At 36.8% G+C, this 11,792-nt stretch overlaps 1 long non-coding RNA gene across 1 annotated transcript; it reads left to right on the top strand.

The window, feature by feature from the left end:
• Positions 1-549: 549 nt before the first annotated feature.
• LOC148627255 (uncharacterized) lies at positions 550-11,042 on the top strand. Its single transcript, XR_015920071.1, has 2 exons — positions 550-1,599; positions 10,060-11,042. It is a non-coding gene; the product is annotated as an uncharacterized LOC148627255 (long non-coding RNA).
• The last annotated feature ends 750 nt before the right edge of the window (positions 11,043-11,792 follow it).

Here is an 11,792-nt window from a genome sequence, read left to right as displayed (position 1 = left end):
TGTACCCAAGTATAAAACACCCTGTTCTAACCATAGACTCCTTGATTTTACTTTGTTAAGGCCCTCAGATTCATTTAATTATTTATATAAAAAATCAAAACAAGTATACCAACAGAACCGATATGAAGTCAAATAAAATTAGTTGAATAAAAGCTAACATGTATAAACAATTGAAAATAAATTGTAGTTGTAGTTTAGCTTAACAGTACATTAAAGAGTAATCACTAAAAGCATTATTTTTTTCTTTCCCAACGCGGTCGGTATAGTTTCGTTTTTTACCCTCCGACCTTAAGTTTGTTTGTTTGTTGTTGGGGTTTAACGTCCGAGCAGCAATATTTCAGCTATATTCAGACGTTGAACATGAAATTGATGATAAAATGAACATGAAATGAAAAAGGGATGGGACACAAGGACAATGGGGTCGACAAATTTTGATTGCCACTGGAAATAGGGAGAGGATGGGTAGGGTCGGGCAATTTAGCCTCCTGTGGCGGAGCCCTATGGTTCATACTCCTGGAGAATACCACAGTAGGGTTTTTTAACGTGCGAGGAATGTGACATCTTTCCCAACACCACTATGGTTTGCGGTCAGGTTTTCTGTATTATAGCCTGACAACCCCAGCATGTAACACACCATGGGTACCCCATTCTACCACCTGGGGCACACATCCCAGTTGCTCTGTAGACAGAGCGCCCTAGCCCCCCGGCTAGGGTTCTGAGCACTATTTAGTCGCCTTTTACGACAAGCTTAGCGCTGCTGCAGGCCTATTCTTTTAACACCCGGACCTGCACGGGGCTGAATGAAATGTAGAAAATTATAAGTAAAAAGAACATATTTAATGCGTCGGCTATCTTTTAAAGATAGTACTTGTTTGTAACAAGTCCAGAACATAGTATTATGAATAGCAAGTTCAAAGCAATTTACTTGTAACTTGTCACAGCCACAAAGGGCGTTTCTTGCATTCAAGATTCATACAATGATGAATTTAAATTTAGTTGAATATTTGACACAACGCGGGTATCTAACACAGAATCAATGTGGACATAAAACTATTTTCAAATCAGAATTCATTTCTTTTAATGACAATTATCAAAGTTCCTCTTTGGACGTATTGATATGTATGAAGTCTAAATTCTGTCATTTCCATGATCATTCGGGTCACGACACTGAACACTTGAAATAGCCTGATCAATGATCTATTATCAAATCAATTCAAAAATAGATCTGACAAAATAGATATTACATCTCCGGAGTAGCTAGTACCGCAATGGTCTTGACTTGGTACAAGCATTTCAAACAAAATAGTGGGTTAAATCTATATTTTACTATGCGCCAAACCTCACTCTTCCATTGCGTGAATATACCTGTGGTGATTAAATAGCATTTGCATGCTGTAGTGTCATAATCGGTAAATTGCTGGTCATACGAGTACAACGAATAATTTACAAAAAGCAATCATTAATCGTTTTTTTTAGAAACTGAGAATTTTTCAACCAAGGACTGATATCTGAAAAAGAATTTGGTAAGCTGCCTTTTGAGACACATTTCCACATTATCATTGATTCAGGAGTCTGTTACAGATATGTAAGGCGTTTAAGGTAATCAGAGTAGTTAGTACTTTTTAAAGCATAACGAATCAATTGTGAAATATAAACACCATATGCAAGAGATGAAGGTATATATTGCTGCACAGGTTAGGAACTTTTATCATTTTAAAACTGAAGTCGCCTCTTTTATCATAAACCTTAGTACTGAGATAACAACTGTTATGGAATTCCAGATGTAGGTCCAAAAGGAAGCTGAACAATCTGTTTCTGTAATGTCATTTACCAAGCTCTTGTTGTATAATGAAGGTAACCATTTACCAAAATAAAGGTTGTAAATGAACAGTACATCATCACTATATCTGAATATGAAATTAAAGGATTTCGCATTTTTTATATTTTTATTCTTCACAAGATTCTGAAGAAACTAATTCTCGTACTTTTCCAAAAAAGCTTAGCTGACTAAACATTTAATAAATATGTTAGTTTTAACATATATAATGTGAATGTCAAGATAATGAGAAGTCAGCTAATTTGTTAGAATTAAAAATTTAGGTTGGTACTTGCACATAATGTTTTAGTAATAATTTGTATAGATATCGACGAGAAAGCAATCTTCTCTGAGGGCTCCGCCATTGGGGGACCAATATCTACTCTCTATTTGCCTTTGTCACATGCACAACATGGTGGATAGACACTACATATTTGGCACATGCATATCATTGTAGATAATGGATAAATGTGAGAGGAAATATTTTGACAATAAAAAGAATTGGAAAATAAAATAATTTGACTGAGGTCAAAGTTCAAAGCTAGGGTTAATCAGCTGTAGTATGCGACATCTGGAGGTGTTCCACATGCAAAATATCAAAAGCCTATCACATAAGACAAAAAAGTTACAGCCGGGACAAGAAGAATTAACCATGTAAAAATCAATAATTCAACATCAAGGTCAAAGGACATCATCAATGGTAGGGGACACTATGCTTTGAGGTGATCTATCCACATGCCAAATATCAAAAGACTATCTCATGAGACAAAAAAGTTACAGACAGGACAAGAAATTACCATGTAAAATTCAACAGTTTAATCTCAAGGTTAAAGCTCATCATCAATGGTACGTGACACTTCATCTAAGATAATCTATCCATAGCCAAATTTCAAAAGCATTTCTCATAAGACAAAAAAGTTACAGGCCATAAAGATAGATCAGTAATTCAAACTCAAGGTCAAAGTTCATCATCGATGGTACGCGACACCTCGTCTTGATGTGATCTAGCGACACGTCAAATATAAAAAGTCTATTTCAAAAGACAAAAGAGTTACAATCGATACAAGATTTTTGTAATTGACGGGGAACAGAGCAATTACTATAAGGCGACGGCCAATTTTTGTGGTGGGCCTAATAATTCTGTAAAATAATTGATTGCTGCTCTCATCTGGTCTACAAATATGTTTGATTCTATTTTTAAAAGAAATATTCAAAGTAAGGTTGCTGTGTTAGCTAATTCCTTCTTTTCCATGTAAACAATTTGCCTAGTCCTAAGCGTGACTAAGTGAATGAAGTATTATTTGAATATGGTGGTAGCATACCTAATATCTGATAAACCATGTAGGACAAAAGAAGTGACCTTACATCGATATGATTGTAAAAATTACAAATTGTCAATCAAGCATGAAAAATATGATCCCAACTTTTCAGCATAACAATACGTGTTTAGGTGTATCTGGATATTAAAAAAAATATTGTATGATTTTTTTGTTTGTAAGAACTTAATACCATAATGAATGAAAGTTTGTTTTTTAAATACAAACTAGAATTTTGCAGCACCGCCAAAGCCGACGACTGACACAAAGTGATGACAATAGCTGACATACCAAGTTTCGTAAAATTCTGCCCAGTTGTTTCCAGAAGAGTTGCACTGACAAACTTTGTGACAAAAGTACAGACAGGCGAAATACAATATGTGTCCCCACCAAAATGGTGGAATACATAACAAAGCTACATGATGGTATCAGTTCTAGCACTTGAAGAAGCAAGTCAGATATTATTCAACGAGAGTGGGTCAAGCATGAAATGTAGGTCTGCGATGTATCTCTTCTTGATGTATCCTGACATTCCTTTTTAGCTGCAACCATAACAAGGGTCAATAATGCTTGATATGTAGGTCCAATCGACTTTTTTGTTTGATAGACATCTATATAATGGTAGTGCACCTATTATCTGAGAAATATACGCATATATATATTTGCGATGCATTTTTGGAAGATAACGTAAACTTATAGAAGGGTCTGAAAAATTTCCAACGATGTTAGAACTGTCAAATTTGCGAAGCAAATTTTTGGTCGTTCCCTCCGCGGGACTCGAACTCGTACCGCTGTGATATCTATGGCAACACCGCCTGCACAAAGTCCAGCGCCCTAAACCACTCGGCTAGCTAGGCTATATAAGAATATAGCCTTCGCTGGCCGGGTCATTTCTCCTCTTATGATTAATCTAAGGCAGTAACTTAGTACACGATGTATTTCAGAGCAAATCTGTTATGTTTGAGAGGGAACTATATAACCTTTAATTGTCATTGTGAAATAATGAACGTAAATACTGTAACATTTCATTCAATACTTAAAAATGCAAATAAGAAATTCCCTTTTCATCTTCTGAAATCACTTTATCTCATTTTCTTTGGGAAAGATGAAATGTATAAGGGTAATCAAGGGAACCAAGGTTCTAGCGGTAATCAAAAGAATGTAATCCAGGTACAAAGACCAGACATGTAAAACAGACATACACAACAAAGAACATAAAGTAACTAAAATCATACATACAAAGTAACAAAAGCAAATGGGCAACTCGGACTCCACTGAAAACTGGGAGCATGGATCAGGTAGGGTAAGCGTTTTCTTTTTTTTTCTAGAAACACCCGTCGAGTTGCTCATAAAAAGTCAAGTCCGGGGTAGACGAAAGAGGAAAGGAAAACTGTGACACGTTGAACAAATCAGTTTTCATGGCGCAAATTGATACACCATAACGATCGGCGAGTTCATAATGACGATCATAAAACTTCTGTAGTGATGACTGCAATCATGTAACACTATAACATTGTTCCAGAAGCCTATTTGTTAGAATTCTAGCGCGATACAAAAAGTCCGCGTAGTTTCGGCAAGCTCTGGCATAACGTATGAGTTGTGATATGAACACCCCATACGCAGGTGCTGAAGGGATGTTACCTCAGATGAAAGGAATGTTGACAATTCTTCTGAATTAAAAGTCATCACGTTTGTCGTAAAGTTTTGTCAACATTCTATGGTCGCGATCTTGAAATTGTCAGCTGATATTGTATGCCCATCAAGAGGACAATCTATTCTTCTTTATTAAGTCGAACTATGTAAAATTCCCCAAAACTAGGATTATTTAAAGACAATATGTCATGTTTACAGCTGATACTGAGCACAATTTGTTCCCATTTGAATGTCGACTGTTTAAAAATACGTCCACCACATTGGACGAATATGTTGTCAATAATAAATTCAAGCATTTTGACATCTTCTGTATATTTTGATAGATGAATTGGAATCGTTTTTAAACAGGCACTGTTTCAGGCTGTGAGAATGACTCGATATTTTATTGTGGAATTTTATGTATTTAAAAAGGTCATATATTCTATTTTCACTTATGAATTTAAGTTACACCATTTGGTAAAAAAATGTCGTACGACAGCATGTTGCGAACCAGTAAAAGCATTTTGCTATGCATCATGGATTTATCCCATGTCGATTAAATCACTGATGGGTTATGCCCTAATGAATGACTAACAGTAGTAAACGGACTTCTGGTGCTTAAATGTTTTTACAAGCTTTTGAAAGAGTAATCAAGGGAACCAATGTTATAGCGCTAATCAAAAGAATGTAATCCAGGGACAAAGACCAGACATGGAAAACAGACATACACAACAAAGAACATAAAGTAACTAAAATCATACATACAAAGTAACAAAAGCAAAAGAGCAACTCGGACTCCACTACAAACTGGGAGCATGGACCAAGTGCACCGGTAGGATAAGCGTCCTCTGCTTTTCTAGAAACACCCGCCGAGTTGCTCATAAAAAGTCAAGTCCGGGGTAGACAAACGAGGAAAGGAAAACTATGACCCGTTGAATAAATCAGTTTTCATGGTACAGATGGATACACCATAACGATCCACGAGTTCATGATGACGACCACAAAACTTGTGTAGTGATGACTTCAATCTTGTATCAACATAACCCTGTTCTAGAAGCCTATTTGTTAGAGTTCTAGGGCGATACAAAAAGTCCGCGTAGTTTCGGCAAGCTCTGGCATAACGTATGAGTTGTGATATGAACACTCCATACGCAGGTGCTGAAGGGATGTTGCCACAGATGAAAGGATTTAGCCAAACGATATTCTTTCTTTCGGATCAGATCTGCTATAAAGTCGGCTTCATAAGAGTGAAGGAAGAAGTCAGCAAGTAAAGGAGCACAATTTGTTCCCATTGGAATGCCGACCGTTTGTTGAAAAACACGTCCACCACATTGGACAAATATGTTGTCGATTAAAAATTCCAGCATTTTGTAAACATCTTCCTCTGTTTATTTGGAAGATGATTTGGAATTATTTCTTACAAAGTATGAGGAATCTCTACTAAGAACTATATATTTGTATTTATTGATAGCAGTTAATTTGGAAAAGCTACTTTACAGCGAAAAAGATTTTGACCTTAGATGCTTTGCTAGGTCTTTAGTGTTGTGTGGACTACTCATTTATTTTTGTTTCAATTGCATTTTTTTTTCATGATCATGATTTTGTTTCGGCTTTGAATTTTAACAATTTTCAAATCGATCTCCATCCAACTTTTGATAGCACCAGCAGCCCAAAAGGGTAGTGGATTATTGGCACAAAGACATAGACATTTGTGTGAGACAATGTGTCGGATCGTGAGACGGACGTCTCGTCAGAAAAAATGAAGGAGAGACAGATATGGCTAAAATAGCAAAAATTTTCCAGAGGGTTACAGAATTCCTAAGAGGAAAAAAGAGAAAGAGACTATGATTATAGAGAAGGGTCGGACGACGATTTAGAGGAATCTACACACCAATATGAAGAAAGTTCCGACGATTACGAATGGAATTGACACAAGAACATAAACACAATGAACGTGTCTGATGACAGACAATCGGATGATTCGCACACTGAACGTTTTGATCCTTTGGATGATGGATCAAATTTTGTACTGAAAGGCGGTATGGCTAAATACGCCCATAAATACTTCAACACCAAAGTTGCAGACTGCTTTTAGGCCAATGTTCTTAATGAAACGCCAGTGCCGGAAAACGACTTGTTCACGCCTCCGCAGGCTGATGATTTTATTGAGGACTTAGTTGACAATCCTAGATCGATGAAATTCTTTTAAAAAAATCAAGATAACAGTGTGAAATACATTCAGAAGAAACTTGCTCAGACAATGGGGCCGTTGTCGAAAATATGGACGGGATCCGCCATGGGAAAGAAACATCGGAAATGCCGATCGCTGAACTTTCAAGCCTGATCGAAAAGATTGTACTTCTAATCGGACAAACTAACATTACTTGCCTATACGAAAGTCGTGTTAGCTACATGGCTAACATTTTGAGAAGTTTGAAGGTGGCAAAATCCACCTTGGCAAAGAACCCTTCTCATCGGGCCCATCCGGTTCAGGAAAGTCGACGACGGGTGGAGCAGCTGGGAGGAACAGTGACACGCCCAGGTGCTCGTCCGTTGGGGGAGGTGCACACTCTGGAAGCATAGGCCTTGGTTTCAAACGTGGACACAGCTATATTTGCACTAGAAAATACACAATATCATTTAGTCCAAGAACATCTGACAATGCTACAAAATATAAAGTTAAACATACACCCTGCAATAACAGAAATGGAATTTCAAACTGGCGATCAAACACACATCCCCATGGAGGGAGATTGGTCAATTTCCTGGAAAATTGGGAGAAAACACCATCGGACTCCAAAATTCTAGAATGTGTAAAGGGTTATGTGATAGAATGTCTAGAAAATCCCATCAAAGAAATGACGGTGAGATCCCCGAAATTCTCAAAATCATAAGATCTTTGCATAACAATGGAAATAAACGAAATGTTAGAAAATGGGGCAATAGAACAAGTCCAAACTCCCCAAGAACAATTTCTCAGTCACCTAAGAAGACCAAAGTAAAACGGGGAAATGAGACCTATTTTGAATTTGAAAAGTCGGAACAATTACCTGAAATACCTGCATCTCAAAATGGAGGGTTTTCAATCCGTGAAAAATATATTTCAAAGGGGGGACTGGATGTGCTCCCTAGATCTAGAAGATGCATACTTTTGCATTCCGATTCATGGGAATCACAGAAAATATCTTCGCTTTTCTCACAAGGGTCAGACATATCAGTACAAAAACCTTCCGTTCGGGCTAAGGTCAGGTCCCCGTACATTCACAAAAATTATGAAACCAATAGTAGGAATACTGATGCGCATAGGTGTAATCTACTTAGACGACATCTTGATCTTCAATCAAAACAAAGATCGAAATACACCGGTTTGGTTACCCCACAAAGTGGGTTGGCTAATAAATTAGGACAATTCTGCAACAATCCCGGTACATACAATCGATTACTTGGGTATGACAGTTAAGTCATTAGAAATGAAAATCTACCTCCCGGAAAAGAAAGTTCAGGGGATAGTTCAGAAATGTCAGACAATTTTGTCTGCAGAAAAATGCTCAATTCACAATCTAGCCATTTTAATAGGCATGCTAGTAGCTACAGCTAGCAGAATTGGCGTTAAAGTCAGTTACAAAGGGAATGTTAAACATAAACGTCACATAAATGGGCAACGTAACGGTATTATCGCTCGTGAACCGCATGGGTAGCCCCAAATCACCTATCCTAACGAAAATTAGTAGACAAATTTGGAAATACTGCCTCGAAAATCAAATATCGCTAACCGCCGAATATTTGGCCGGAGCCTTAAATGTGGACGGGGACTGGGAGTCGAGACAAACAAAAAGCTCGAGCGATTGGAAAATTAACAGAAAAGTATTCAATCAATTGAAAGTAATTTTCGGAACGGTAGAAGTCGACCTATTCGCAGACAGACAGAACGCCCAGCTGCAGAAATGTGTCAGTTGGCGTCCAGATCCGTTTGCAATGGCGACGGACGCTTTACAGATGCCATGGACGGAAATGAGGGGATACGCATTGCCCCCATGCTGCATTATAAATCGATGGCTCGCGAAGATAGCGAAAGAGTCGGCAGACAATAATTGTGACACCGGCGTGGCAAACGTAGCCGTATTATCCAATGCTGCTAAGCATGTCAATCCAAGTGCATGTGTTACTGCCTCCAAAGAGGTATTTCCCAACAGACCCAGAAGGGAACCCTCACCTACTGATAGAAACGGGAACGTTGAAATTAGTGGCGTGGAAAGTTTCAGGCGCAGTAGAAATGGAATTTCAGAGCGGGCTTCAGAACTTCTTGTCAAGTCATAGCGAGAGGGAACTCAGATCGCTTACAATAGCTGCAGAAGACACTTCAGTAGCTGGTGTAGCCGACGGTAGATTGATCCCTTTCATGCCCCGCTGTATAATGTAAACTTTTTGATATTCCTTTTTTGAATCCGGATATGAATATTAAACCATCAACAATTACAGGTCTGCTATATCAGGCTTGCATGTTGAAATTATGGGATAAAAGATAGGTAAACACCCATCATCAAGCAAATAATGGCAGGGATAATTAATGAAAGACCCCCACAACCACGATATGGTTTCACTTGCTTGGGACGTTGGTACGGTGTTGCGATATTTAAATTCCCAACCAAAAAAAAATAAATCTCTCCATCTTAAAGAACTATCAATGAAACTTGCGATGCTACTTGCTCTCACGTCGGCCTGTAGAACTTCTGAAATTCATAAGTTTGACATAAACTTTATGACAACCACTGAAAACGAAATATTTTTTTACTTTAGCCAAGCTAAGTAAGAGTAGGAGAACTGGTATGCCATCTACTGTGGTGAAATTAAAGAGATTTGAGGAGGAAAAACTCGATGTTAAATCGTGTTTGATTGAATATATGTACAGAACCCAACAATTAAGAGGAGTAGAAAGTCAGCTCCTTATTAGCTTCATCCGGTCTTATTCGGCGGTTCGATTGTGCACAATAGCAAATTGGATAAAAAAGTTATTGACATGCGCTGGTATCGAATCCGTAATGTTCAAAGCGCACTTCATTAGGGGGCATCAACGTCCAAAGCAAATAAGAACGGAGTGTCTTTTGAACAGATTTTGAACAAAGCAAACTGGAGACCAAGGACCACGTCCGAAAGATTCTACAACAGAAATGAAATAAATAAATAAATAAATAAAAACATAATGTATATATTTGCAGTTATATATGTATATATGCAGTTTATTTTGAGGACATTGACATCTATTTGTATGTTAAATATTCTTTGCTTCTGTTTCAGAGGCAGCAAGTCCTGAGAAGGGGATCCGAATTGAGATGTTTTGCCGTCAGCAGAAGTAATTCCCTGAGCTCGCAATGCCAGACTTCAGTGTATGTTTACCATTTAGTGTTTACCGTTTTTTAGTTTGCCGTGTAAATAAGAATGGCACTTCTAATTTGTAATGCTCGGACATGGTTTACCGTGGTGCACCCGAATGTTAATAAAAATTTGATTTGTATTTGTTTATCTGAATAATTATATACAGAAATTATCTTTGTTTATTATTATTAATATCAAGTGGAAATCCTGGGTGGAAATATCACAACATGTTAAGGAGACAATGACCAATTTGATGATGGAATATCTCGAAGAGACAACCAGTGTTCAATAAACTGGTTATTTGTAACCAGGTTACTATTTAATTTTTCAGTTCCCCATTTAACACATTATTTTCAATGAATTCAAAGATTCCCCACTTTAAGCCTCAGTAAGAAGGAGGAATTATGGGTAATTACCTATGATTCCTGGCTTTGAATGGCTCAATAAGGGAAATTCCGGAAGAATATATTATTATACCTTACTTCAGTTTATTTCTAAAATTATAATTTCATTTCTTGCGCTAAGCGCACTTATAAAATTTTCAATTACAATTATAGTGTTTAGATTCTGCTATACGCGTGCAAGGTTAAATATCTTAGTTGTATAGATAATACGAATGTAGGTATAAAAATAAACGAAATAGACTAATTTGGAATTATGTGGACCTTGTTGGCAAACAAAAGCAACAAAAAGGATGATGTTTTTCTTGATCCGCTCGTTGAGTGTACTATTTCCAGCATAATGACATCATATTTACATGTATATAAACTCGAAAAGGTCAATACTCTACTTATTGGTGAAACATGGAAAGGGACTTTTTTAAGCTTTGCTTGTTTCCAGATTCTTGTGATATGTTGTCTTTTGAATGTTTCTAATAAAATAAGTTATAACTTGTGTTTTTAAAACCTGATTTTCTTTTTTGAAGCATAGAAGAATTCCTGATATATCAAAACAAAATAGGATTTATGTTTTTTCCTATTTCATTCTCGTATATGGTCGTTCATGCATTATGTATCAGGAAATGCTGATTAAATCTTACACGTTTAAGCAAAAAAAAAGGTTTTCTTTACTGCTGTGTGTGGAATTAATACTTAAGTGCAACTAATTATGATTTGAAAATGAAAGATTTGAAAACGGATACAAATAAATCCTGAATCAAACCGTTTAAAATATTAAAGGGAAAGACCACCTTTGCATTAAGTTGGGCTTTTATGATAAATCATACCCACGTAAACAAAAATAAATAATTTTTAATGAAAAATGCGCTTTTATAAAATGCAAAAATTCTATGTGAAGTTCGAAATCTTTGAAATAAATGTAGATAGCCATCTTGCAGAACTCTCCTATGTGAAGGAAGATCATAATCAGACATTATTGTTTTTTTACCGATAGCTTCCGATTGGCTCGTGACGTCACTAAGTCGGTTTGGTACTGATACAAGTACTGCAAATAATTATGTAAACAAAGAATATTCCGTAAATATCCTGTTTATCTAATCACCAAAACATGTTGTCTTGTCAAGCTTACGATTGCCAGAATGATACAAGAGAAATATTCTAAAAGTTTTTTGACCGGCTACTCAAACATTCTTCAGGAGTAGCCATTAGATTTTCCTCAAACATACTAGTCTTCTGGCTGCAAATTCCGTTGTTCGT

This window comes from Perna viridis, chromosome 1 (assembly GCF_037379345.1).
Source record: "Perna viridis isolate PV_CMFRI_1.1 ecotype Kerala chromosome 1, ASM3737934v1, whole genome shotgun sequence".
Classification (NCBI taxonomy): domain Eukaryota; kingdom Metazoa; phylum Mollusca; class Bivalvia; order Mytilida; family Mytilidae; genus Perna; species Perna viridis.
Note: the sequence above shows the minus strand (reverse complement) of the source record. Positions and strands in the feature narration are given on the sequence as shown.